Raw genomic sequence first — 6471 nt, 5'->3', positions numbered from 1 at the left:
TACAATCCCAGGTGGCTCGACAGATAATGGATTCAATGGATTTTTCAGGCAAAACCAATGTGTCCACTTGACTGTCGAAACTTGGCGCGCTTATTGTTAACTCCTTCCCAATTGTTATTGTTTGAAAGGGAATGGTTGCAGTTAGCACGGGGGGAAGTGGGTCGACTATGTCAACCGGGGTACCCTCTGTATGGGATTACTGCAGAGATGTTAACGGGGATGGGTCCTTATCTCAATACCCAGATTCAGTTGCAGTTCCCTGCAATTATTCACCAAACAGCTGCACAGCTCGCACTGAGGGCTCTTCTTAGTCTCCCAGGGGAAAAGAAAGCACCTCCATTCGCATCTGTAGAACAGGCCTCTGGGGAACCGTATGCTAAATTTATCGATCGGTTGCGGGCAGCAATTCCTGATCATCCTGATCTAACAGCGGAGTCTAAAAGCAGTGTGTTTAAAATGCTTGCATTTGATGATGCAAACCCCAAAACTCAAAACATCTTAGTTACACTGCTGAGAACCGCACTGGTAGAGGACAAGGTGGAAAGGGTACAGAGAGCTGATCAGTCCAGGTAACCAGATATGGTGGCATAAGACTGTCAGAGATTTGCTTTTACGTTACCCTCCATTAACAAACAAGCCCCGGCAAAGTGCTATGAATGGCTAGTGCTTCTGCAGGGGATGAGGAATTCCCCTACATTATGTCAATTATATGTGGCCTGGGCATTACAACCAATTTGGACAGCGTGGTGTGATGTAATTATTTACCATTATATGGATAACATTCGGTTTGGTAGGCCAGAATGCTTCCAGGATTCAGATTTAAAGTTTATTTGGGATACTTTGGAAGCAAAAGGGGTGAAGATAGCCCCAGAGAAGGTTCAACAGAAACAGCCATGGCTATACTTGGGATGGAAAATATCAGACTCTACTATTCATCCACAGAAAGGTGATATAACTATGGTGTTACATACTTTGACAGATGTACAAATGTTCCTGGATAATATTCAGTGGGGTTGCCACGTTGTACGGATTACTAATAACAACTTAGTTATATTACTACCTTTATTGCGAGGCATGAGTGCAGAGCCACAGATTACACTAACAAATGACCACCGGCAGGCTCTTTCACAAATAGCTTCTAAGGTTGCAGCCGGCACTGCTTGCAGACATATAGCAGACATTGCACTCTCCTTCCTAATTAGCAATCATGTGTCTCATCCATTTGCGGTGATTGGTCAGTGGCAAAAAGAAAAGGGGGAGAGTAAGGGGCGACAAAGACAGAAACGGTATCAGGAGGATGCCACAGACACTAATAGCACGGGTAATAGGAGTAGTCTAAGTGACACAGGTGATGGCAAGGGTGGAATGATAGGGCAGCATTTTTGAGTTCTGGAATGGATTTTCCTACAGATTCAGCCAAAAATAAGTGTTCAAACACAGGCAGAAGCTATCGCAGAGTTAGTACGTGAGGGTTGACTCGGAGTATTGAGATCAGTGGGCAGGAACCAGGAGATCTGCCAGGATCTATTCAGGATCATTTGGAATGGTGTTTACAGCAATCCATACCACTACAAGAAGCTGTGTTAGATTGGTACCTGGGATTGGTACATTCCCAAACTCCAAAGGGGCCTCTCTGGCAAGTTATAAGATCATATAAATGGCAGGTAGTACCACGGCTTTCGTCCCGACCAGTGGTGGGTCGCACTGTATACACTGATGCAGGTGCGGCAAGTAGAAAGGCTGTGTATGAGTGGTACGAGAACGGAATTCCAGATGAGACAGAGGATTCATTACAAACATTGGCATTGTCTGCAGTTGTTTGGGCTTGTCAGTGCTGGATGCATAAGCCGATAAATATCGTCTCAGGCTCTCTGTATGTTGTCAATGTTGTAAAACAGATAGAGGATGCCTTGATATGGCACACTAAGAGGGACAGATTATTTCTGCAGCTGTGAGATGGCATTCAGGAGAGAACTGCACCTTACTGTGTGTCCTGGTTTCAGTTAGAACAGAATTAATTTTCTTCCTAGTAGCTGGTGGAATGCTGTGTTTTGGCTTAGGATGAGAAGAGTGCTGATAACACCCCGATGTTTTAATTGTTGCAGAGCAGTGCTTATACCAAGCCAAGGACACCTCAGCCTTTCGCTCTGTCCTGCCAACAGGCAGGCTGGGGGTGCAGTAAGAGCTGGGAGGGGACAGACCCAGGACAGGTGACCCAAACTAGCCAAAGGGGTATTCCATACCATCTGACGTCATGCTAAACAATATATAGGGGTGGCTAGCCGGGGGGAGGGGGCCGGACTGCTCGGGGTTAAGCTGGGCATCGGTCAGCAGGTGGTGAGCAATTGCATTGTGCATCACTTGTTTGTACATATTATTAGTAGTAGTACTATTATCACCATTGTATTATTATTATTATTATTGTTATTATTTTCCTGTCTTTATCTCAACTCACGGGCTTCACTTTCCATTTCTCTCCCCCGTCCCAGAGAGGGAGGGGGGAGGGTGAGCGAACGGCTGCGTGGTGTTTAGCTGCCAGCCGGGTTAAATCACGACAGTCTTTTTGGCGCCCAACGTGGGGCTCGAAAGGTTGAGATAACGGCAGATCTGACCAGAGTGTGTTAAACTAAAATTGGTGTAAGTATTAGACCTGCTTAATAGTCATTTGTCATAATGCTGATTGCTTTAATCTCAACTCTGCTGCGCCTGTTTTCCAAATTGAGTATTATAGCACGTTATTTTCCGTATGTGCTCTCTGTCATGTTGTTTATCCTCTCCGGGCCCTGGTTTCAGATCATTATGGTACTGAGTGTTGTAGCAATGGCTTATGAGACGATGAGATATCTGGTCATGACTCTAACTTGGTATTTGTACTCAGTAACATCTTCGATTCTATACTTTGGAAACTGTATTTTGGAAACTATTAGCAATTATATCTGTTGCCTTTTTTCATTAGGGAGTCAATCTGTGGAGGGGAAAGGGGAAGATAATTTTTCTTACTTGATCACTCTCCCTTTCTCCTTCACCACCCCTGTATCCTCCGAGTTTATTACAATAGCTCTCCAAGATATTGAATATCCTTGGGATACTCAGACCAGCACAGTCTTGTTGTTCTGCCTCCTGAATGCGCTTCAGGTTCTGCTTAAAGTTAAACAACTACTTAGGAAGCTCATCCGGAGATCTGCCCGGAGGCAGTATAGTTGTGGGTGGCAGGGAGTATGGGAGGATATGGGCAGGCATCTAGAGCAGTTGGCACCCCCAGTGTTTTGGAAATTCACCCCTGAACAACTGCAAAATCCTCAAAAATTGGCAGAATGCTTGAGAAAAAGGTGTCATGATTCTGGCAGTTCCAAAGTAACACAAATCATTGTAACATGCTGGGGCCTGGCTCATGCCTATCGAGCTGCCATGGATACTGTTATCAACTTAGTGACAGACCCTGAGGCCACTCCAAGTCCCGTGACAGATCCAACGGCCACTGTGACCCCTACGGTGGACTCTGCAGCCGCTCCAGTCCCAGCTTCTGCAGATGCTCCAATCCCAGCTCCTGCAGCCACTCCAGTTCCAGTTCCTGCAGCTGCTCCAGTCCCAGTTCCTGCAGCTGCTCCAGTCCCAGCTCCTGCAGCTGCTCCAGTCCCAGTTCCTGCAGCCGCTCCAGTCCCAGCTCCTGAAGCCGCTCCAGTCCCAGTTCCTGCAGCCGCTCCAGTCCCAACTCCTGCAGCCGCTCCAGTCCCAGCTCCTGCAGCTGCTCCGGTCCCAGCTCCTGCAGCCGCTCCAGCTCTGGTTCCAGCAGCCGCTCCAGCTCCGGTTCCTGCAGCTGCCCCAGCTCCGGTTCCTGCAGCCGCTCCAGTCCCAGCTCCTGCAGCCGCTCCAGCTCCAGTTCCTGCAGCCGCTCCAGATCCAGCTCCTGCAGCCGCTCCAGCTCCGGTTCCTGCAGCTGCCCCAGCTCCGGTTCCTGCAGCCGCTCCAGTCCCAGCTCCTGCAGCCGCTCCAGCTCCAGTTCCTGCAGCCGCTCCAGTTCCAGCTCCTGCAGCCGCTCCAGCTCCTGTGGCTGGGTCAGAGAAACGAGCTGTAGCAGTGCAAGTTGACCCGGCAGAGGGTATTCCAACCTCTGTGGCAGACCCTGTAACAAGGTCAGAGAAACGAGCTGTAGCAGTGCAAGTCGACCCTGCGGAGGGTATTCCAACCTCTGTGGCAGACCCTGTAACAAGGTCAGAGAAACGAGCAGTAGCAGTGCAAGCTGCCCCTGTAGAGAAGGTGAAAAAATGGTATAGAGATTCAGGTCGTTTAGAACGCAGAGAGTCTTCTGCCAAATCTAGGTATAGAGACGACGGAGACGATGACGACGCTGGGCCATCAAGGGTTCAGGAGGAGGAAGATGAGGATGCTGAAAAATCAACAGTAACTACCCGAAGCCTAAACGAGCGTGAGTTACGAGATGTGCGAAAAGATTTTGGTCGCTGTATAGGTGAGCAGCTTGTCACCTGGCTGCTCCGATGCTGGGACACTGGAGCCAATTGTGTGGAATTAGACGGCAGGGAAGCCAAGCGACTGGGATCCCTTGCTAGAGACGCAGGCATTGACAAAGCAATTGCAGATGGAGCACAATCTCACAGCCTCTGGAGGCGTCTCCTCTCAGCTGTGAGGGAAAGGTATCCCTTCAAGGAAGAACTTGTATGTCTACCAGGCAAGTGGACCAGTATGGAGAAGGGAATCCAGTACCTGAGGGAATTAGCCGTACGGGAAGTGATTTATGAGGATCCAGACCTCAGACAAACATCCAAAGATCCAGATGAAGTCAGGTGTACACAACCCATGTGGCGGAAGTTTGTACGGAGTGCACCATCATCATATGCCAGCTCATTGGCAATAATGGCCTGGAAAGAGGATGAGGAACCCACAGTGGATGAAGTGGCTAAACAACTCCGGCAGTACGAAGAAAGTCTCTCTTCTTCCTTACAGGCCTGCGTCTCAGCTGTGGAGAAACTTTCTGAAGAGTTCCACCAATTTAAAGAGAATTTATCTTGCTCCCCACCTAGTGTCCAAAACCAGTGTCCACCAACTAAAAGAGAATACTTTGGAGAAACGGTCTGAAAAGTTCCACCAACTTGAAGAAAGATTATTCTCCTCCGCATCTGTACAAAGCAGTGTCTGAGCTATCAGGGGTAAGCGTTCATTCGCACAAGGAAGACTATATGGTGGGTACTCACCCCGTGCCACCCTGTGGTTTTACCTATGAGACCATGGAGAGAACATGAGAAAATGGGATGGAAAATCTACCGCGACCTTAGAGGCACGGGTACGTGAGTTGCAAAAGAAAACAATCAGGAAAAAGGGGTTCTCTGAAAAGTTTGCTGCTCCAACTTCCAGCAGACAGTCCTTCAAACACAGAAACGAAGAAGATTCTGACCAGGATTAGGGAGGCCCTGCCTCCAGCCAGGGGGAGGAAAGGGATAATCGAGTTTATTGGACTGTGTGGATTCGATGGCCTGGCACGTCAGACGCACAGAAGTATAAGGCTTTAGTAGACACCGGTGCACAATGCACTATAATGCCATCGAGCTATAAAGGACCAGAGCCCATCTATATTTGTGGAGTGACAGGGGGATCTCAGCAGTTGACTGTATTGGAGGCTGAAGTGAGTCTGACTGGGAATGAGTGGGAAAAGCACCGCATTGTGACTGGCCCGGATGCTCCATGTATCCTTGGAATAGACTATCTTAGAAGAGGATATTGCAAGGACCCAAAAGGGTTCCGGTGGGCTTTTGGTATAGCTGCCTTAGAGACAGAGGGCATTAAACAATTATCTACCTTGCCTGGTCTCTCAGAGGACCCTTCTGTTGTGGGGTTGCTGAGGGTCGAAGAACAGCAAGTGCCAATCGCTACCACAACTGTGCACTGGCGGCAATATCACACTAACCGGGACTCCCTGATTCCCATCCATAAGCTAATTCGTCAATAGGAGAGCCAAGGAGTGATCAGCAAGACTCATTCACCTTTCAATAGTCCCATATGGCCAGTGCGAAAGTCTAATGGCGAGTGGAGACTAACAGTGGACTATCGTGGCCTGAACGAAGTGACGCCACCACTGAGTGCTGCAGTGCCGGACATGCTGGAACTTCAGTACGAACTTGAATCGAAGGCAGCCAAGTGGTACGCCACAATTGATATCGCTAATGCATTTTTCTCCATCCCTCTTGCAGCAGAGTGCAGGCCACAATTTGCTTTCACTTGGAGGGGAGTCCAATATACTTGGAATCGACTGCCCCAGGGGTGGAAACACAGCCCTACCATTTGCCATGGGCTGATCCAGTCTGCGCTGGAGCAGGGGGAAGCTCCTGAACACCTGCAGTACATCGATGACATTATTGTGTGGGGTGATACAGCAGAGGAAGTTTTCGAGAAAGGGAAGAAAATAGTCCAAATCCTTCTGAAAGCCGGTTTTGCCATAAAACAAAATAAAGTCAAAGG

The sequence above is a fragment of the Netta rufina genome, assembly GCF_964035555.1.
Source record: "Netta rufina genome assembly, chromosome: W".
Classification (NCBI taxonomy): domain Eukaryota; kingdom Metazoa; phylum Chordata; class Aves; order Anseriformes; family Anatidae; genus Netta; species Netta rufina.
The sequence above is the reverse complement of the archived record's forward strand: the minus strand, read 5'-3'. Positions refer to the sequence as shown.